Raw genomic sequence first — 23,701 nt, 5'->3', positions numbered from 1 at the left:
ATGTGGACAGATTATTTAAGATGTTTCCATTATGTTTCCACTCAGTACTTTGGTGTAAAATTGAAATGCATTGTAAGGAGAAAGTAAACAACTTTTTTGTCTTGGTGAACAAAGGCATGGTACAAGTACTAATCAACTTAGAATCATGTGGAAAGGTAATTTAAGGTGTTTCCATTAGGTTTGCAGTCAGTACTTTAGTGGAAAATTAAAATGTATACTGTTGGTAATGTCAAAGCTTTGTAAGCTCTGAGGAAACAACTTTTTTGTTTTGATGAACAGTGGCATGAAATAAATTTTAGATAGCTGAGAATCATGAGGAAAGATTATTTAAGATGTCTCCATTAGGTTTGCACTCAGTACTTTGGTGTAAAATTAAAATGTATTGTAGCACTGAGAAAACAACTTTTTTGTCGTGGTGAGGAATGGCATGGTACAAGTTCTAATAAACTCAGAATCATATGGAAAGGTAATTTAAGGTGTTTCCATTAGGTTTGCAGTCAGTACTTTGGTGGAAAATTAAAATGTATACTCTTGGTAATGTCAAACCATTGTATGCATTGAGAAAACAACTTTTTTGTCTTAATGAACAGAGGCATGAAATAAATTTTAAACAACTCAGAATCATGTGGGAAGTTTATTTAAGATGTTTCCATTAGGTTTGCACTCACTACTTTAGTGTAAAATTGAAATGTATACTATTGGTAATGTCAAAGCATTGTCTGCACTGAGAAAACAACTTTTTTGTCTTGATGAACAGAGGCATGAAACTAAATTTAACCAGCTCAGAATCATTTGGAAAGTTAATTTAAGGTGTTTCTATTAGGGATCCACTCTGCACTTTTGTGTAAAATTGAAATATATACTATTGGTAATGTCAAAGCATTGTATGCACTGAGAAAAGAACTTTTTTGTCTTGATGAACAGAGACATGAAACAAATCTTAAACTACAGAGAATCATGTGGAAAGATTATTTAAGATGTTTCCATTAGGTTTGCACTCAGTACTTTGGTGGAAAATTGAAATTTACACTATTGGTAAAGACAGAGCATTGTATTCACTGACTAAAGAACTTTTTTGTCTTGCTGAGCAAAGGCATGGTGCAAGTTCTAATCAAATCAGAATCATGTGGAATGGTGTTTCCATGAGGTTTGCACTCAGTACTTTGGTGTGAAATTGAAATGTGTACTATTGGTAATGACAAAGCATTGTATGCAATGAGGAAACAACTTTTTAGTCTTGATGAACAGAGGCATGAAACAAATTATATACAACTCAGAATCATGAGGAACGATTATTTAAGATGTTTCCATGAGGTTTGCAATCAGTACTTTGGTCTAAAATTGAAATGTATACTATTGTTAATGTCAAAGATTTGTATGCACTGAGAAACCAACTTTTTTGTCCTAATGAACAGAGGCATGAAACAAATTTTAAACAACTCAGAATCACGTGGAAAGATTATTTAAGATGTTTCCATTAGGTTTGCAAACAGTACTTTGGTGTAAAATGAAATGTATACTATAGGTAATGTCAAAGCATTGTATGCACTGAGAAAACAACTTTTTTCTCTTGCTGAGCAAAGGCATGGTGCAAGTTCTAATCAACTCAGAATCATGTGGAAAGTTAATTTAAGGTGTTTCCATTAGGGATCCACTCTGTAGTTTTGTGTAAAATTAAAATGTATGCTATTGGTAATGTCAAAGCATTGTATGCACTGAGAATACAACTTTTTTGTCTTGCTCAGGAAAGGCATGGTTCAACTTCTAAACAACTCGAGATCATGTGCAAAGGTAATTTAGGGTGTTTCAATTAGTTTTGCAGTCAGTACTTTGCTGTAAAGTTGAAATGTATACTATTGGTAAAGTCAAAGCATTGTATGCACTGAGAAAACAACTATTTTGTCTTGCTGAGCAAAGGCATGGTACAAGTTCTAATCAACTCAGAATCATGTGGAAAGGTAATTTAAGGTGTTTCCATTAGGTTTGCAGTCTCTAGTTTTGTGTAAAATTGACCCCGTTGGCCCTGTCAAAGCTTTGTATGCACTGAGAAAACAACTTTTTTGTCTTGATGAACGGAGGCATGAAACAAATTTTAAACAACTCAGAATCATTTGGAAAGTTATTTTAAGGTGTTTCCATTAGGGATCCGCTCTGTACTTATGCGTAAAATTGATGGGAATACTATTGGTAATGTCAAAGCATTGTAAGCACTGAGAAAAGAACTTTTGTCTCTTGATGAACAGAGGCATGAAAGAAATTTTAAACAACTCAGAATCACGAGGAAAGCTTAATTAAGATGTTTCCATTTGGTTTGTAATCAGTACTTTGGTCTAAAATTGAAATGTATACTATTTTTAATGTCAAAGCATTCTATGCACTGAGAAAACAACTTTTTTGTCTTGATGAACAGAGACATGAAACAAATCTTAAACAACACAAAATCATGTGGAACGATTATATAGCATGTTTCCATTAGGTTTGCACTCAGTACTTTGGTGTAAGATTGAAATGTATACTATTTGTGATGTCAAAGCATTGTATGCACTGAGAAAACAACTTTTTTGTCCTATTGAGTAAAGCCATGGTACAAGTTCTAAACAACTCAGAATCATGTGGCAAGATAATTTAAGATGTTTCCTTCAGGTTAGCACTCTCTAGTTTTGTGTAAAATTGAAATGATTACTATTGGCACTGTCAAAGCATTGTATGCACTGAGAAAACAACTTGTTTGAATTGCTCAACAAAGGCTTGGTACAAGTTCTAAACATCTCAGAATCGTGTGCAAAGGTAATTTAATGTGTTTCCATTGGGTTTGCAGTCAGTACTTGGTGTAAATTTGAAATGTAAACTATTGGTAAAGTCAAAGCATTTTATGCACTGAGAAAACAACTTTGTTGTCTTGATGAGCAAAGGCATGGTACAAGTTCTAATCAACTCAGAATCATGTGGAAAGGTAATTTAAGGTGTTTCCATTAGGTTTGCACTCAGTACTTTGGTGGAAAATTAAAATGTATACTATTGGTAATGTCTAAGCTTTGAATGCTCTGAGGAAACAACTTTTTTCTCTTGATGAACAGAGACATGAAACAAATCTTAAACAACACAGAATCATGTGGAAAGATTATTTAGGATGTTTCCATTAGGTTTTCACTCAGCACTTTGGTGTAAGATTGAAATGTATACTATTGGTAATATCAAAGCACTGTATGCACGGAGAAAACAACTTTTTTGCCTTATGAGCAAAGCCATGGTACAAGTTCTAAATAACAAAGAATCATGTGGAAAGATAATTTAAGATGTTTCCATTAGGTTTGCAGTCTCTAGTTTTGTGTAAAATTGAAATGATTACTATTGGCCCTGCCAAAGCATTGTATGCACTGAGAAAACAACTTTTTTGTCTTGATGAACAGAGGCATGAAACAAATTTTAGACAACTCAGAATCATGTGGAAAGATTATTTAAGATGTTTCCATTAGGTTTGCAATCAGTACTTTTGTGTAAAATTGAAATGTATACTGTAGGTAATGTCAAAGCATTGAATGCACTGAGAAAACAACTTTTTTGTCTTGATGAACAGAGGCATGAAACAAAATTTAAACAACTCAGAATCATTTGGAATGCTAATTTAAGGTGTTTCCATTAGGAATCCACTCTGTACTTTTGTGTAAAATTGAAATATACACTATTGGTAATGTCAAAGCATTGTTTGCACTGCGAAAAGAACTTTTTTGTCTTGCTGAGCAAAGGCATGGTGCAAGTTCTAATCAAATCAGAATCATGTGGAAAGATAAATTAAGATGTTTCCATTAGCTTTGCACTCTGTACTTTTGTGTAAAATTGAAATGATTACTATTGGTAATGTCAAAGCATTGTAAGCACTGAGGAGACAACTTTTTTGTCTTGATGAACGGAGGCATGAAACAAATTTGAATCAAGTCAGAATCTTGTGGAAAGTTTATCGAAGATGTTTCCATTAGGTTTGCAGTCAGTACTTTGATGGAAAATTAAAACGTATACTAACGTAATGTCAAAGCTTTGTAAGCACTGAGAAAACAACTTTTTTGTCTTGATGAACAGAGGCATGAAACAAATTTTAGACAACTCAGAATCATGTGGAAACATAATTTAAGATGTTTCCATTAGGGATCCACTCTGTACTTTTGTGTAAATTTAAAATGTATGCTATTGGTAATGTCAAAGTATTGTATGCACTGAGAAAACAACTTTTTTGTCTTGCTGAGCAAAGGCATGGTACAAGTTCTAAGCAACTCGAGATCATGTGGAAAGGTAATTTAGGGTGTTTGCATTAGGTTTGCAGTCAGTACTTTGCTGTAAAATTTAAACTTATACTATTGGTAAAGTCAAAGCATTGTATGCACTGAGAAAACAACTTTTTGGTCTTGATGAACAGATGCATGAAACAAAATTTAAACAAATCAGAATCAATTGGAAAGTTAATTTCAGGTGTTTCCATCAGGGATCCACTCTGTATTTTTGTGTAAATTTGAAATGTATACTATAGGTAATGTCAAAGCTTTGTAAACACTGAGAAAAGAACTTTTGTCTCTTGTTGAACAGAGGCATGAAACAAATTTTAAACAACTCAGAATCATGTCGAAAGATTATTTAAGATGTATCCATTAGGTTTGCAATCAGTACTTTGGTGTAAATTTGAAATGTATGCTACAGGTAATGTCAAATCAATGCATGCACTGAGAAAACAAATTTTGGCTTGCTGAGCAAAGGCATGGTGCAAGTTCTAATCAAATCAGAATCATGTGGAAAGGTGTTTCCATGAGGTTTGCACTCAGTACTTTGCTGTAAAATTCAAATGTACACTATTTGTAAAGTCAAAGCATTGTATGCACTGAGAAAAGAACTTTTTTGTCTTGATGAACACAGGCATGAAACAAATTATAGACAACTCAGAATAATAAGGAAAGAGTATTTAAGATGTTTCCATTAGGTTTGCAATCAGTACTTTGGTCTAAAATTGAAATGTATACTATTGTTAATGTCAAAGCATTGTATGCACTGAGAAAACAGCTTTTTTGTCTTGATGAACAGAGACATGAAACAAATCTTAAACTACACAGAATCATATGGAAAGATTATTTAACATGTTTCCATTAGGAATCCACTCTGTACTTTTGTGTAAAATTGAAATATATACTACTGGTAATGTCAAAGTATTGTTCGCACTGCGAAAAGAACTTTTATCTCTTGATGAACAGAGGCATGAAACAAATTTTAAACAACTCAGAATCATGTGGAAAAATTATTTAAGATGTTTCCATTAGGTTTGCACTCAGTACTTTGGTGTAAAATTGAAATGTATACTATTGGTAATATCAAAGCATTGTATGCACGGAGAAAACAACTTTTTTGTCTTATGAGCAAAGCCATGGTGCAAGTTCTAATCAAATCAGAATCATGTGGAAAGATAATTTAAGATGTTTCCATTATGTTTCCAGCCTCTAGTTTTGTGTAAAATTGAAATGATTACTATTGGCCCTGTTAAAGCATTGTATGCACTGAGAAAACAACTTGTTTGAATTGCTGAACAAAGGCTTGGTACAAGTTCTAAACATCTCAGAATCATGTGCAATGGTAATTTAACGTGTTTCCATTGGGGTTGCAGTCAGTACTTTGGTGTAAATTTGAAATGTAAACTATTAGTAATGTCAAAGCATTGTATGCACTGAGAAAACAGCTTTGTTGTCTTGATGAACAGAGACATGAAACAAATCTTAAACAACACAGAATCATGTGGAAAGATTATTTAGGATGTTTCCATTAGGTCTTCACTCAGTACTTTGGTGTAAGATTGAAATGTATACTATTGGTAATATCAAAGCATTGTATGCGCGGAGAAAACAACTTTTTTGTCTTATGAGCAGAGCCATGGTACAAGTTCTAAATAACTCAGAATCATGTGGAAAGATAATTTAAGATGTTTCCATTAGGTTTGCAGTCTCTAGTTTTGTGTAAAATTGAAATGATTACTACTGGCCCTGTCAAAGCATTGTATGCACTGAGAAAACAACTATTTTGTCTTGATGAACAGAGGCATGAAACAAATTTTAAACAACTCAGAATCATTTGGAAAGTTACTTTAAGGTGTTTCCATTAAAGATCCACTCTGTACATTTGTGTAAAATTCAAATGTATATAATTGGTAATGTCAAAGCATTGTATGCTCTGAGAAAACAAACTTTTTGTCTTGATGAAGAGAGGCATGAAACAAAATTTAAACAACTCAGAATCATTTGGAAAGTTAATTTAAGGTGTTTCCACTAGGAATCCACTCTGTACTTTTGTGTGAAATTGAAATATATACTATTGGTAATGTCAAAGTATTGTTTGCACTGCGAAAAGAACTTTTGTCTCTTGATGAACAGAGGCATGAAACAAATTTTAAACAACTCAGAATCATTTTTAAAAATTATTTAGGATGTTTCCATTAGGTTTGCACTCAATTCTTTGGTGTAAAATTGAAATGTATACTATAGGTAATGTCAAAGCAATGCATGCACTGAGAAAACAACTTTTTTGTCTTGCTGAGCAAAGGCATGGTACAAGTTCTAATCAACTCAGAATCATGTGGAAAGGTAATTTAAGGTGTTTCCATTAGGTTTGGAGTCAGTACTTTGGTGGAAAATTAAAATGTATACTATTGGTAATATCAAAGCATTGTATGCACGGAGAAATCAACTTTTTTGTCTTGTGAGCAAAGCCATGGTACAAGTTCTAAATAACTCAGAATTATGTGGAAAGATAATTTAAGATGTTTCCATTATGTTTGCAGTCTCTAGTTTTGTGTAAAATTGAAATGATTACTATTGGCCCTGTCAAAGCATTGTATGCACTGAGAAAACAACTTTTTTGTCTTGATGAACAGAGGCATGAAACAAATTTTAAACAACTCAGAATCATTTGGAACGTTACTTTAAGGTGTTTCCATTAGGGATCCACTCTGTACTTTTGTGTAAAATTCAAGTGTATATAATTGGTAATGTCAAAGCATTGTATGCTCTGAGACAACAACTTTTTTGTCTTGATGAACAGAGGCAAGAAACAAATTTTAAACATCTCAGAATCATGTGGAAAGATTATTTATGATGTTTCTATTAGGTTTGCAGTCAGTACTTTGCTGTAAAGTTGAAATGTATACTATTGGTAAAGTCAAAGCATTGTATGCACTGAGAAAACAACTTTTTTGTCTTACTGAGCAAAGGTATAGTACAAGTTCTAATCAACTCAGAATCATGTGGAAAGGTAATTTAAGGTGTTTCCGTTAGGTTTGCAGTCAGACTTTGGTGGAAGATTAAAATGGATACTATTGGTAATGTCAAAGCTTTGTATGCACTGAGGAAACAACTTTTTTGTCTTGATGAACAGAGGGATGAAACAAATTATAGACAACTCAGAATCATGACGAAAGCTTATTTAAGATGTTTCCATTTGGATTGTAATCAGTAGTTTGGTCTAAAATTGAAATGTATACTATTGTTAATGTCAAAGCATTGTAGGCACTGAGAAAACAACTTTTTTGTCTTGATGAACAGAGACATGAAACAAATCTTAAACAACAGAGAATCATGTGGAAAGATAATTTAAGATGTTTCCTTTAGGTTTGCACTCTCTAGTTTTGTGTAAAATTGAAATGATTACTATTGGCACTGTCAAAGCATTGTATGCACTGAGAAAACAACTGGTTTGAATTGCTGAACAAAGGCATGGTACAAGTTCTAAACAACTCAGAATCGTGTGCAAAGATAATTTAAAGTGTTTCCATTAGGTTTGCAGTCAGTACATTGGTGTAAATTTGCAATGTAAACTATTGGTAAAGTCAAAGTATTGTATGCACTGAGTAAACAACTTTTTTGCCTTGCTGAGCAAAGGCATGGTACAAGATCTAATCAACTCAGGATCATGTGGAAAGGTATTTTAAAGTTTTCCCATTAGGTTTGCACTCAGTACTTTGCTGGAAAATTAAAATGTATACTATTGGTAATGTCTAAGCTTTGTATGCACTGAGGAAACAACTTCTTTGTCTTGATGAACAGAGACATGAAACAAATCTTAAACAACACAGAATCATGTGGAAAGATTATTTAAGATGTTTCCATTAGGTTTTCACTCAGTACTCTGGTGTAAGATTGAAATGTATACTATTGGTAATATCAAAGCATTGTATGCGCGGAGAAAACAACTTTTTTGTCTTATGAGCAAAGCCATGGTACAAGTTCTAAACAACTCAGAATCATGTTGCAAAGATAATTTAAGATGTTTCCATTAGGTTTGCAGTCTCTAGTTTTGTGTAAAATTGATCCTGTTGGCCCTGTCAAAGCTTTGTATGCACTGAGAAAACAACTTTTTTGTCTTGATGAACAGAGGCATGAAACAAATTTTAGACAACTCAGAATCATGTGGAAAGATTATTTAAGATGTTTCCATTAGGTTTTCACTCAGTACTTTGGTGTAAGATTGACATGTATAATATTGGTAATATTAAAGCATTGTATGCACGGAGTAAACAACTTTTTTGTCTTATGAGCAAAGCCATGGTACAAGTTCTAAATAACTCAGAATCATGTGGAAAGATAATTTAAGATGTTTCCATTATGTTTGCAGTCTCTAGTTTTGTGTAAAATTGAAATGATTACTATTGGCCCTGTCAAAGCATTGTATGCACTGAGAAATCAACTTTTTTGTCTTGATGAACAGAGGCATGAAACAAATTTTAAACAACTCAGAATCATTTGGAAAGTTACTTTAAGGTGTTTCCATTAGGGATCCACTCTGTACTTTTGTGTAAAATTCAAGTGTGTACTATTGGTAATGTCAAAGCATTGCATGCACTGAGAAAACAACTTTTTTGTCTTGATGAACAGAGGCATGAAACAAATTATAGACAACTCAGAATCATAAGGAAAGCTTATTTAAGATGTTTCCATTTGGATTGTAATCAGTAGTTTGGTCTAAAATTGAAATGTATACTATTGTTAATGTCAAAGCATTGTATGCACTGAGAAAACAACTTTTTTGTCTTGCTGAACAAAGGCATGGTACAAGTTCTAATCAACTCAGAATCATGTGGAAAGGTATTTTAAAGTGTTCCCATTAGGTTTCACTCAGTACTTTGGTGGAAGTTTAAAATGTATACTATTGGTAATGTCAAAGCATTGTATGCACTGAGGAAACAACTTCTTTGTCTTGATGAACAGAGACATGAAACAAATCTTAAACAACACAGAATCATGTGGAAAGATTATTTAAGATGTTTCCATTAGGTTTTCACTCAGTACTTCGGTGTAAGATTGAAATGTATCCTATTGGTAATATCAAAGCATTGTATGCACGGAGAAAGCAACGTTTTTGTCTTATGAGCAAAGCCATGGTACAAGTTCTAAATAACTCAGAATCATGTGCAAAGGTAATTTAAGATGTTTCCATTAGGTTTGCAGTCTCTAGTTTTGTGTAAAATTGACCCTGTTGGCCCGGTCAAAGCTTTGTATGCACTGAGAAAACAGCTTTTTTGTCTTACTAAGCAAATCCATGGTACAACTTCTAAACAACTCAGAATCATGTGGAAAGATAATTTAAGATGTTTCCATTAGCCTTGCACTCTGTACTTTTGTGTAAAATTGAAATGATTACTATTGGTAATGTCAAAGCATTGTAAGCGCTGAGGAGACAACTTTTTTGTCTTGATGAACAGAGGCATGAAACAAATTTCAATCAACTCAGAATCATGTGGAAAGTTTATTGAAGATGTTTCCATTAGGTTTGCAGTCAGTACTTTGATGGAAAATTAAAATGTATACTATTCGTTATGTCAAAGCATTGTATGCACTGAGAAAAGAACTTTTTTGTCCTGCTGAGCAAAGGCATGGTACAACTTCTAAACAACTCGAGATCATGTGGAAAGGTAATTTAGGGTGTTTGCATTAGGTTTGCAGTCAGTACTTTGCTGTAAAATTGAAATGTATACTATTGGTAAAGTCAAAGCATTGTATGCACTGAGAAAACAACTTCTTTGTCTTGCTGAGCAAAGGCATGGTACAAGTTCTAATCAACTCAGAATCATGTGGAAAAGTAACTTTAGGTGTTTCCATTAGGTTTTCAGTCAGTACTTTGGTGCAAGATTAAAATGTACACTATTTGTAATTTCAAAGCTTTGTATGCACTGAGGAAACAACTTTTTTGTCTTGATGAACAGAGGCATGAAACAAATTATAGACAACTCAGAATCATGAGGAAAGCTTATTTAAGATGTTTCCATTAGGTTTGTAATCAGTACTTTGGTCTCCAATTGAAATGTATACTATTGTTACTGTCAAAGCATTGTATGCACTGAGAAAACAACTTTTTTGTCTTGATGAACAGAGACATGAAACAAATCTTAAACAAGACAGAATCATGTGGAAAGATAATTTAAGATGTTTCCTTTAGGTTTGCACTCTCTAGTTTTGTATAAAATTGAAATCATTACTATTGGCACTGTCAAAACATTATATGCACTGAGAAAACAACTTGTTTGAATTGCTGAACAAAGGCTTGGTACAAGTTCTAAACATCTCAGAATCATGTGCAAAGGTAATTTAATGTGTTTCCATTGGGTTTGCATTCAGTACTTTGGTGTAAATTTGAAATGTAAACTATTGGTAAAGTCAAAGCATTGTATGCACTGAGAAACCAAATTTTTTGTCTTGATGAGCAAAGGCATGGTACAAGTTCTAATGAACTCAGAATCATGTGCAAAGGTAATTTAAGGTGTTTCCATTAGGTTTGCACTCAGTACTTTGCTGGAAAATTAAAATGTATACTATTGGTAATGTCTAAGCTTTGTATGCACTGAGGAAACAACTTTTTTCTCTTGATGAACAGAGACATGAAACAAATCTTAAACAACACAGAATCATGTGGAAAGATTATTTAAGATGTTTCCATTAGCTTTTCACTCAGTACTTTGGTTGAAGATTGAAATGTATCCTATTGGTAATATCAAAGCATTGTATGCACGGAGAAAGCAACTTTTTTGTCTTATGAGCAAAGCCATGGTACAAGTTCTAAACAACTCAGAATCATGTGCAAAGATAATTTAAGATGTTTCCATTAGGTTTGCAGTCTCTAGTTTTGTGTAAAATTGACCCTGTTGGCCCGGTCAAAGCTTTGTATGCACTGAGAAAACAACTTTTTTGTCTTACTGAGCAAATCCATGGTACAAGTTCTAAACAACTCAGAATCATGTGGAAAGATAATTTAAGATGTTTCCATTAGCTTTGCACTCTGTACTTTGATGGAAAATTAAAATGTATACTATTCGTTATGTCAAAGCATTGTATGCACTGAGAAAAGAACCATTTTGTCTTGATGAACAGAGGCATGAAACAAATTTCAATCAACTCAGAATCATGTGGAAAGTTTATTGAAGATGTTTCCATTAGGTTTGCAGTCAGTACTTTGATGGAAAATTAAAATGTATACTATTCGTTATGTCAAAGCATTGTATGCACTGAGAAAAGAACTATTTTGTCTTGCTGAGCAAAGGCATGGTACAACTTCTAAACAACTCGAGATCATGTGGAAAGGTAATTTAGGGTGTTTGCATTAGGTTTGCAGTCAGTACTTTGCTGTAAAATTGAAATGTATACTATTGGTAAAGTCAAAGCATTGTATGCACTGAGAAAACAACTTCTTTGTCTTGCTGAGCAAAGGCATGGTACAAGTTCTAATCAACTCAGAATCATGTGGAAAAGTAATTTAAAGTGTTTCCATTAGGTTTTCAGTCAGTACTTTGGTGGAAGATTAAAATGTACCCTATTTGTAATGTCAAAGCTTTGTATGCACTGAGGAAACAACTTTTTTGTCTTGATGAACAGAGGCATGAAACAAATTATAGACAACTCAGAATCATGAGGAAAGCTTATTTAAGATGTTTCCATTAGGTTTGTATTCAGTACTTTGGTCTAAAATTGAAATCTATACTATTGTTATTGTCAAAGCATTGTATGCACTGAGAAAACAACTTTTTTGTCTTGATGAACAGAGACATGAAATAAATCTTAAACAACACAGAATCATGTGAAAAGATTATTTAAGATGTTTCCATTAGGTTTGCACTGAGTACTTTGGTGTAAGATTGAAATGTATACTATTGGCAATGTCAAAGCATTGTATGCACTGAGAAAACTACTTGCTTGAATTGCTGAACAAAGGCATGGTACAAGTTCTAAACAACTCAGATTCGTGTGCAAAGATAATTTAATGTGTTTCCATTAGGTTTGCAGTCAGTACTTTGAAATGTAAACTATTGGTAAAGTCAAAGCATTGTATGCTCTGAGAAAACAACTTTTTTGTCTTGATGAACAGAGGCATGAAACAAAATTTAAACAACTCAGAATCATTTCGAAAGTTAATTTAAGGTGTTTCCATTAGGGATCCACTCTGTACTTTGGTGTAAAATTGAAAAGTATACTATTGGTAATGTCAAAGCATTGTATGCACTGAGAAAACAACTTTTTTGTCTTGATGAACAGAGACATGAAACAAATCTTAAACAAGACAGAATCATGTGGAAAGATAATTTAAGATGTTTCCTTTAGGTTTGCACTCTCTAGTTTTGTATAAAATTGAAATCATTACTATTGGCACTGTCAAAACATTATATGCACTGAGAAAACAACTTGTTTGAATTGCTGAACAAAGGCTTGGTACAAGTTCTAAACATCTCAGAATCGTGTGCAAAGGTAATTTAATATGTTTCCATTGGGTTTGCATTCAGTACTTTGGTGTAAATTTGAAATGTAATCTATTGGTAAAGTCAAAGCATTCTATGCACTGAGAAAACAACTTTTTTGTCTTGATGAGCAAAGGCATGGTACAAGTTCTAATGAACTCAGAATCATGTGCAAAGGTAATTTAAGGAGTTTCCATTAGGTTTGCACTCAGTACTTTGCTGGAAAATTAAAATGTATACTATTGGTAATGTCTAAGCTTTGTATGTACTGAGGAAACAACTTTTTTCTCTTGATGAACAGAGACATGAAACAAATCTTAAACAACAAAGAATCATGTGGAAAGATTATTGAAGATGTTTCCATTAGGTTTTCACTCAGTACTTTGGTGTGAGATTGAAATGTATACTATTGGTAATATCAAAGCATTGTATGCACGGAGAAAACAACTTTTTTGTCTTATGAGCAAAGCCATGGTACAAGTTCTAAATAACTCAGAATCATGTGGAAAGATAATTTAAGATGTTTCTGTTAGGGTTGCAGTCTCTGGTTTTGTGTAAAATTGAAATGATTACTATTGGCCCTGTCAAAGTATTGTATGCACTGAGAAAACAACTTTTTTGTCTTGATGAACAGAGGCATGAAACAAATTTTAAACAACTCAGAATCATTTGGAAAGTTACTTTAAGGTGTTTCCATTAGGGATCCGCTCTGTACTTTTGTGTAAAATTCAAATGTATACTATTGGTAATGTGAAAGCATTGCATGCACTGAGAAAACAACTTTTTTGTCTTGATGAACAGAGGCAAGAAACAAATTTTAAACATCTCAGAATCATGTGCACAGATTATTTAAGATGTTTCCATTAGGTTTGCACTCACTACTTTGGTGTAACATTGAAATGTATACTATAGGTAATGTCAAAGCATTGTATGCACTGCGAAAGCAACTTTTTTCTCTTGCTGAGCAAAGGAATGGTGCAAGTTCTAATCAACTCAGAATCATGTGGAAAGGTAATTTAAGGTGTTTCCGTTAAGTTTGCACTCAGTACTTTAGTGTAAAACTGAAATGTATACTATTGGTAATGTCAAAGCATTGTATGCACTGAGTAAACAACTTTTTTGTCTTGATGAACAGAGGCATGAAAGAAAATTTAAACAACTCAGAATGATTTGGAAAGTTAATTTAAGGTGTTTCCATTAGGAATCCACTCTGTACTTTTGTGTAAAATTGAAATATTTTCTATTGGTAATGTCAAAGCATTCTTTGCACTGCGAAAAGAACTTTTCACTCTTGATGAACAGAGGCATGAAACAAATTTTAAACAACTCAGAATCATGTGGAAAGATTATTTTAGATGTTTCCATTATGTTTGCACTCAGTACTTTGGTGTAAAATTGAAATGTATACTATTGGTAATGTCTAAGCATTGTATGCACTGAGAAAACAACTTTTTTCTCTTGCTGAGCAAAGGAATAGTGCAAGTTCTAATCAACTCAGAATCATGTGGAAAAATAATTTAAGGTGTTTCCATTAGGTTTGCACTCAGTACTTTAGTGTAAAATTGAAATGTATACTATTGGTAATGTCAAAGATTTGCATGCACTGAGGAAAAAACTTTTTAGTCTTGATGAACAGAGGCATGAAACAAATTATAGACAACTCAGGATCATGAGGAAAAATTATTTAAGATGTTTCCATTAGGTTTGCAATCAGTACTTTGGTGTAAAATTGAAATGTATACTATTGGTAATGTCAAAGCATGGTATGAACTCAGATATCAACTTTTTTCTCTTGCTGAGCAAAGGAACGGTGCAAGTTCTAATCAACTCAGAATCATGTGGAAAGGTAATTTAAGGTGTTTCCATTAGGTTTGCACTCAGTACTTTAGTCTAAAATTGAAATGTATTCTATTGGTAAAGTCAAAGCATTGTATGCACTGAGAAAACAACTTTTTTGTCTTGATGAACAGAGGCATGAAACAAAATTTAAACAACTCAGAATCATTTGGAAAGTTAGTTTGAGGTGTTTCCATTAGGGATCCACTCTATATTTTTGTGTAAATTTGAAATGTATACTATTGCTAATGTCAAAGCATTGTATGCACTGAGAAAAGAACTTTTGTCTCTTGTTGAACAGAGGCATGAAACAAATTTTAAACAACTTAGAATCATGTGGAAAGATTATTTAAGATGTTTCCATTAGGTTTGCAATCAGTACTTTGGTGTAAAATTGAAATGTATGCTATAGGTGATTTCAACTCAATGCATGCACTGAGAAAACAACTTTTTTGTCTTGCTGAGCAAAGGCATGGTGCAAGTTCTAATCAACTCAGAATCATGTGTAAAGGTAATTTAAGGTGTTTCCATTAGGTTTGCAGTCAGTACTTTGGTGGAAGATTAAAATGTACACTATTTGTAATGTCAAAGCATTGTAAGCACTGAGGAGACAACTTTTTTGTCTTGATGAACAGAGGCATGAAACAAATTTGAATCAACTCAGAATCATGTGGAAAGATTATCGTAGATGTTTCCATTAGGCTTGCAGTCAGTACTTTGATGGAAAATTAAAATGTATACTGTTGGTAATGTCAAAGCATTGTAAGCACAGAGGAAACAACTTTTTTGTCTTGATGAACAGAGGCATGAAACAAATTTTAGACAACTCAGAATCATGTGGAAAGATAATTTAAGATGTTTCCATTAGGGATCCACTCTGTACTTTTGTGTAAAATTAAAATGTATACTATTGGTAATGTCAAAGCATTGTATGCACTGAGAAAACAACTTTTTGTCTTGCTGAGCAAAGGCATGGTACAAGTTCTGAACAACTCGAGATCATGTGGAAAGGTAATTTAGGGTGTTTGCATTAGGTTTGCAGTCAGTACTTTGCTGTAAAATTGAAATGTATACTATTGGTAAAGTCAAAGCATTGTATGCACTGAGAAAACAACTTTTTTGTCTTGATCAGCAAAGGCATGGTACAAGTTCTAATCAACTCAGAATCATGTGGAAAGGTAATTTAAGGTGTTTCCATTAGGTTTGCACTCAGTACTTTGCTGGAAAATTAAAATGTATACTATTGGTAATGTCTAAGCTTTCTATGCACTGAGGAAACAACTTTTTTCTCTTGATGAACAGAGACATGAAACAAATCTTAAACAACAAAGAATCATGTGGAAAGATTATTTAAGATGTTTCCATTAGGTTTTCACTCAGTACTTTGGTGTGAGATTGAAATGTATACTATTGGTAATATCAAAGCATTGTATGCACGGAGAAAACAACTTTTTTGTCTTATGAGCAAAGCCATGGTACAAGTTCTAAATAACTCAGAATCATGTGGAAAGATAATTTAAGATGTTTCTGTTAGGGTTGCAGTCTCTAGTTTTGTGTAAAATTGAAATGATTACTATTGGCCCTGTCAAAGTATTGTATGCACTGAGAAAACAACTTTTTTGTCTTGATGAACAGAGGCATGAAACAAATTTTAAACAACTCAGAATCATTTGGAAAGTTACTTTAAGGTGTTTCCATTAGGGATCCACTCTGTACTTTTGTGTAAAATTCAAATGTATACTATTGGTAATGTGAAAGCATTGCATGCACTGAGAAAGCAACTTTTTTGTCTTGATGAACAGAGGCAAGAAACAAATTTTAAACATCTCAGAATCATGTGCACAGATTATTTAAGATGTTTCCATTAGGTTTGCACTCACTACTTTGGTGTAAAATTGAAATGTATACTATAGGTAATGTCAAAGCATTGTATGCACTGCGAAAGCAACTTTTTTCTCTTGCTGAGCAAAGGAATGGTGCAAGTTCTAATCAACTCAGAATCATGTGGAAAGGTAATTTAAGGTGTTTCCATTAAGTTTGCACTCAGTACTTTAGTGTAAAACTGAAATGTATACTATTGGTAATGTCAAAGCATTGTATGCACTGAGAAAACAACTTTTTTGTCTTGATGAACAGAGGCATGAAACAAAATTTAGACAACTCAGAATGATTTGGAAAGTTAATTTAAGGTGTTTCCATTAGGAATCCACTCTGTACTTTTGTGTAAAATTGAAATATTTTCTATTGGTAATGTCAAAGCATTCTTTGCACTGCAAAAAGAACTTTTCACTCTTGATGAACAGAGGCATGAAACAAATTTTAAACAACTCAGAATCATGTGGAAAGATTATTTTAGATGTTTCCATTATGTTTGCTCTCGGTACTTTGGTGTAAAATTGAAATGTATACTATTGGTAATGTCTAAGCATTGTATGCACTGAGAAAACAACTTTCTTCTCTTGCTGAGCAAAGGAATGGTGCAAGTTCTAATCAACTCAGAATCATGTGGAAAGGTAATTTAAGGTGTTTCCATTAGGTTTGCACTCAGTACTTTAGTCTAAAATTGAAATGTATTCTATTGGTAAAGTCAAAGCATTGTATGCACAGAGAAAACAACTTTTTTGTCTTGATGAACAGAGGCATGAAACAAAATTTAAACAACTCAGAATCATTTGGAAAGTTAGTTTCAGGTGTTTCCATTAGGGATCCACTCTATATTTTTGTGTAAATTTGAAATGTATACTATTGCTAATGTCAAAGCATTGTATGCACTGAGAAAAGAACTTTTGTCTCTTGTTGAACAGAGGCATGAAACAAATTTTAAACAACTTAGAATCATGTGGAAAGATTATTTAAGATGTTTCCATTAGGTTTGCAATCAGTACTTTGGTGTAAAATTGAAATGTATGCTATAGGTGATTTCAACTCAATGCATGCACTGAGAAAACAACTTTTTTGTCTTGCTGAGCAAAGGCATGGTGCAAGTTCTAATCAACTCAGAATCATGTGTAAAGGTAATTTAAGGTGTTTCCATTAGGTTTGCAGTCAGTACTTTAGTGTAAAACTGAAATGTATACTATTGGTAATGTCAAAGCATTGTAAGCACTGAGGAGACAACTTTTTTGTCTTGATGAACGGAGGCTTGAAACAAATTTGAATCAAGTCAGAATCATGTGGAAAGTTTATCGAAGATGTTTCCATTAGGTTTGCAGTCAGTACTTTGATGGAAAATTAAAATGTATTCTACTGGTAATGTCAAAGCTTTGTAAGCACTGAGGAAACAAATTTTTTGCCTTGATGAACAGAGGCATGAAACAATTTTTAGTCAACTCAGAATCATGTGGAAAGATAATTTAAGATGTTTCCATTAGGGATCCACTCTGTACTTTTTTGTAAAATTAAAATGTATACTATTGGTAATGTCAAAGCCTTGTATGCACTGAGAAAACAACTTTTGTGTCTTGCTGAGCAAAGGCATGGTACAAGTTCTAAACAACTCGAGATCATGTGGAAAGGTAACTTAAGGTGTTTCCATTAGGTTTGCACTCTGTACTTTTGTGTAAATGTTTACTATTTGCACTGTCAAAGGATTGTATGCATTGAGAAAACAACTTTTTTGTCCTGATGAGCAGAGGCATGAAATGTCTTTTAAGCACTCAGAATAATGTAGAAAGTTAATTTAAGATGTTTCCATTAGGGATCCACTCTGTACTTTTGTGTAAAATTAAAATGTATACTATTGGTAATGTCTAAGCTTTGTATGCACTGAGGAAACAACTTCTTTGTCTTGATGAACAGAGACATGAAACAAATCTTAAACAACACAGAATCATGTGGAAAGATAATATAACATGTTTCCATTAGGTTTGCACTCAGTACTTTGGTGTAAGATTGAAATGTATACTATTTCTAATGTCAAAGCATTGTATGCACTGAGAAAACAACTTTTATGTCTTATTGAGCAAAGCCATGGTACAAGTTCTAAACAACACAGAATCATGTGGAAAGATAATTTAAGATGTTTCCTTCAGGTTTGCACTCTCTAGTTTTGTGTAAAATTGAAATGATTACTATTGGCACTGTCAAAGCATTGTATGCACTGAGAAAACAACTTGTTTGAATTGCTGAACAAAGGCTTGGTACAAGTTCGAAACATCTCAGAATCGTGTGCAAAGGGAATTTTATGTGTTTCCATTGGGTTTGCAGTCAGTACTTTGGTGTAAATTTGAAATGTAAACTATTGGTAAAGTCAAAGCATTGTATGCACTGAGAAAACAACTTTTTTGTCTTGCTGAGCAAAGGTATGGTACAAGTTCTAATTAACTCAGAATCATGTGGAAAGGTAATTTAAGGTGTTTCCATTAGGTTTGCACTCAGTACTTTGTTGGAAAATTAAAATGTATACTATTGGTAATGTCTAAGCTTTGAATGCTCTGAGGAAACAACTTTTTTCTCTTGATGAACAGAGACATGAAACAAATCTTAAACAACACAGAATCATGTGGAAAGATTATTTAAGATGTTTCCATTAGGTTTTCACTCAGTACTTTGGTGTAAGATTGAAATGTATACTATTGGTAATATCAAAGCATTGTATGCACGGAGAAAACGACTTTTTTGTCTTATGAGCAAAGCCATGGTACAAGTTCTACATAACTCAGAATCATGTGGAAAGATAAATTAAGATGTTTCCATTAGGTTTGCAGTCTCTAGTTTGTGTAAAATTGAAATGATTACTATTGGCCCTGTCAAAGTATTGTATGCACTGAGAAAACAACTTTTTTGTCTTGATGAACAGAGGCATGAAACAGAATTTAAACAACTCAGAATCATTTGGAAAGTTAATTTAAGGTGTTTCCATTAGCAATCCACTCTGTACTTTTGTGTAAAATTCAAGTGTATACAATTGGTAATGTCAAAGCATTGTATGCACTGAGAAAACAACTTTTTTGTCTTGATGAACAGAGGCAAGAAACAAATATTAAACATCTCAGAATCATGTAGAAAGATTACTTAAGATGTTTCCATTAGGTTTGTACTCAGTACTTTGGTATAAAATTGAAATGTATACTATAGGTAATGTCAAAGCATTATATACACTGAGAAAACAACTCTTCTCTCTTGCTGAGCAAGGGAATGGTGCAAGTTCTAATCAACTCAGAATCATGTGGAAAGGTAATTTAAGGTGTTTCCATTAGGTTTGCACTCAGTACTTTACTGTAAAATTGAAATGTATACTATTGGTAATGTCAAAGCATTGTTTGCACTGCGAAAAGAACTTTTGTCTCTTGATGAACAGAGGCATGAAACAAAATTTAAACAACTCAGAATCATTTGGAAAGTTAATTTCAGGTGTTTCCATTCGGGATCCAGTCTGTATTTTTGTGTAAATTTGAAATGCATACTATTGGTAATGTCAAAGCATTTTATGCACTGAGAAAAGAACTTTTGTCTCTTGTTGAACAGAGGCATGAAACAAATTTTAAACAACTCAGAATCATGTCGAAAGATTATTTAAGATGTTTCCATTAGGTTTGCAATCAGTACGTTGGTGTAAAATTGAAATGTATGCTATAGGTAATGTCAACTCAATGCATGCACTGAGAAAACAACTTTTTTGTCTTGCTGAGCAATGGCATGGTGCAAGTTCTACTCAAATCAGAATCATGTGGAAAGCTAATTTAAGATGTTTCCATTAGCTTTGCACTCTGTACCTTTGTGTAAAATTGAAATGATTATTATTCGTAACATCAAAGCATTGTAAGCACTGAGGAGACAACTTTTTTGTCTTGATGAACAGAGGCATGAAACAAATTTGAATCAACTCAGAATCATGTGGAAAGATTATCGTAGATGTTTCCCTTAGGTTTGCAGTCAGTACTTTGATGGAAAATTAAAATGTATACTATTGGTAATGTCAAAGCCTTGTATGCACTGAGAAAACAACTTTTGTGTCTTGCTGAGCAAAGGCATGGTACAAGTTCTAAACAACTCGAGATCATGTGGAAAGGTAATTTAAGGTGTTTCCAGTAGGTTTGCACTCTGTACTTTTGTGTAAATGTTTACTATTTGCACTGTCAAAGGATTGTATGCATTGAGAAAACAACTTTTTTGTCCTGATGAGCAGAGGCATGAAATGTCTTTTAAGCACTCAGAATAATGTAGAAAGTTAATTTAAGATGTTTCCATTAGGGATCCACTCTGTACTTTTGTGTAAAATTAAAATGTATACTGTTGGTAATGTCTAAGCTTTGTATGCACTGAGGAAACAACTTCTTTGTCTTGATGAACAGAGACATGAAACAAATCTTAAACAACACAGAATCATGTGGAAAGATAATATAACATGTTTCCATTAGGTTTGTACTCAGTACTTTGGTGTAAGATTGAAATGTATACTATTTCTAATGTCAAAGCATTGTATGCACTGAGAAAACAACTTTTATGTCTTATTGAGCAAAGCCATGGTACAAGTTCTAAACAACACAGAATCATGTGGAAAGATAATTTAAGATGTTTCCTTCAGGTTTGCACTCTCTAGTTTTGTGTAAAATTGAAATGATTACTATTGGCACTGTCAAAGCATTGTATGCACTGAGAAAACAACTTGTTTGAATTGCTGAACAAAGGCTTGGTACAAGTTCGAAACATCTCAGAATCGTGTGCAAAGGGAATTTTATGTGTTTCCATTGGGTTTGCAGTCAGTACTTTGGTGTAAATTTGAAATGTAAACTATTGGTAAAGTCAAAGCATTGTATGCACTGAGAAAACAACTTTTTTGTCTTGCTGAGCAAAGGTATGGTACAAGTTCTAATTAACTCAGAATCATGTGGAAAGGTAATTTAAGGTGTTTCCATTAGGTTTGCACTCAGTACTTTGTTGGAAAATTAAAATGTATACTATTGGTAATGTCTAAGCTTTGAATGCTCTGAGGAAACAACTTTTTTCTCTTGATGAACAGAGACATGAAACAAATCTTAAACAACACAGAATCATGTGGAAAGATTATTTAAGATGTTTCCATTAGGTTTTCACTCAGTACTTTGGTGTAAGATTGAAATGTATACTATTGGTAATATCAAAGCATTGTATGCACGGAGAAAACGACTTTTTTGTCTTATGAGCAAAGCCATGGTACAAGTTCTACATAACTCAGAATCATGTGGAAAGATAAATTAAGATGTTTCCATTAGGTTTGCAGTCTCTAGTTTGTGTAAAATTGAAATGATTACTATTGGCCTTGTCAAAGTATTGTATGCACTGAGAAAACAACTTTTTTGTCTTGATGAACAGAGGCATGAAACAGAATTTAAACAACTCAGAATCATTTGGAAAGTTAATTTAAGGTGTTTCCATTAGCAATCCACTCTGTACTTTTGTGTAAAATTCAAGTGTATACAATTGGTAATGTCAAAGCATTGTATGCACTGAGAAAACAACTTTTTTGTCTTGATGAACAGAGGCAAGAAACAAATATTAAACATCTCAGAATCATGTAGAAAGATTACTTAAGATGTTTCCATTAGGTTTGTACTCAGTACTTTGGTATAAAATTGAAATGTATACTATAGGTAATGTCAAAGCATTATATACACTGAGAAAACAACTCTTCTCTCTTGCTGAGCAAGGGAATGGTGCAAGTTCTAATCAACTCAGAATCATGTGGAAAGGTAATTTAAGGTGTTTCCATTAGGTTTGCACTCAGTACTTTGATGGAAAATTAAAATGTATACTATTGGTAATGTCAAAGCTTTGTAAGCACAGAGCAAACAACTTTTTTGTCTTGATGAACAGAGGCATGAAACAAATTTTAGACAACTCAGAATCATGTGGAAAGATAATTTAAGATGTTTCCATTAGGGATCCACTCTCTACTTTTGTGTAAAATTAAAATGTATACTATTGGTAATGTCGAAGCATTGTATGCACTGAGAAAACAACTTTTTTGTCTTGCTGAGCAAAGGCATGGTACAAGTTCTAATCAACTCAGAATCATGTGGAAAGGTAATTTAAGATGTTTCCATTAGGTTTGCAGTCAGTACTTTGGTGTAAAATTGAAATGTATACTATTGGTAAAGTCAAAGCATTGTATGCATTGAGAAAACAACTTTTTTGTCTTGCTGAGCAAAGGTATGGTACATGTTCTAATCAACACAGAATCATGTGGAAAGGTAATTTAAGATGTTGCCATCAGGTTTGCACTCAGTACTTTGGTGGAAAATTGAAATGTACACTATTTGTAAAGTCAAAGCATTGTATGCACTGAGAAAAGAACTTTTTTCTCTTGATGAACAGAGGCATGAAACAAATTATAGACAACTCAGAATCATGAGGAAAGATTCTTTAAGATGTTTCCATTAGGTTTGCACTCAGTACTTTGGTGTAAGATTGAAATGTATACTATTGCTAATGTCAAAGCATTGCATGCACTGAGAGAACAACGTTTTTGTCTTGCTGAGCAAAGGCATGGTACAAGTTCTAATCAACTCAGAATCATGTGGAAAGGTAACTTAAGGTGTTTCCATTAGGGATCCACTCTGCACTTTTGTGTAAAATCGAAATATATACTATAGGTAATGTCAAAGCATTGTATGCACTGAGAAAAGAACTTTTTTGTCTTGATGAACAGAGACATGAAACAAATCGTAAACTGCAGAGAATCATGTGGAAAGATTATTTAAGATGTTTCCATCAGGTTTGCAATCAGCACTTTGGTGGAAAATTGAAATGTACACTATTTGTAAAGTCAAAGCATTGTATGCACTGAGAAAAGAACTTTTTTCTCTTGATGAACAGAGGCATGAAACAAATTATAGACAACTCAGAATCATGAGGAAAGATTATTTAAGATGTTTCCATCAGGTTTGCACTCAGTACTTTGGTGTAAGATTGAAATGTATACTATTGCTAATGTCAAAGCATTGTATGCACTGAGAAAACAACTTTTTTCTCTTGCTGAGCAAAGGCATGGTACACGTACTAATCAACTCAGAATCATGTGGAAAGGTAATTTAAGGTGTTTCCATTAGGTTTGCATTCAGTGCTTTGGTGGAAAATAAAAATGTATACTATTGGTAAAGTCAAAGCATTGTATGCACTGAGAAAACAACATTTTTGGCT

The sequence above is a fragment of the Mobula birostris genome, chromosome 13, assembly GCF_030028105.1.
Source record: "Mobula birostris isolate sMobBir1 chromosome 13, sMobBir1.hap1, whole genome shotgun sequence".
In the NCBI taxonomy this organism is placed as follows: domain Eukaryota; kingdom Metazoa; phylum Chordata; class Chondrichthyes; order Myliobatiformes; family Myliobatidae; genus Mobula; species Mobula birostris.
Note: the sequence above shows the minus strand (reverse complement) of the source record.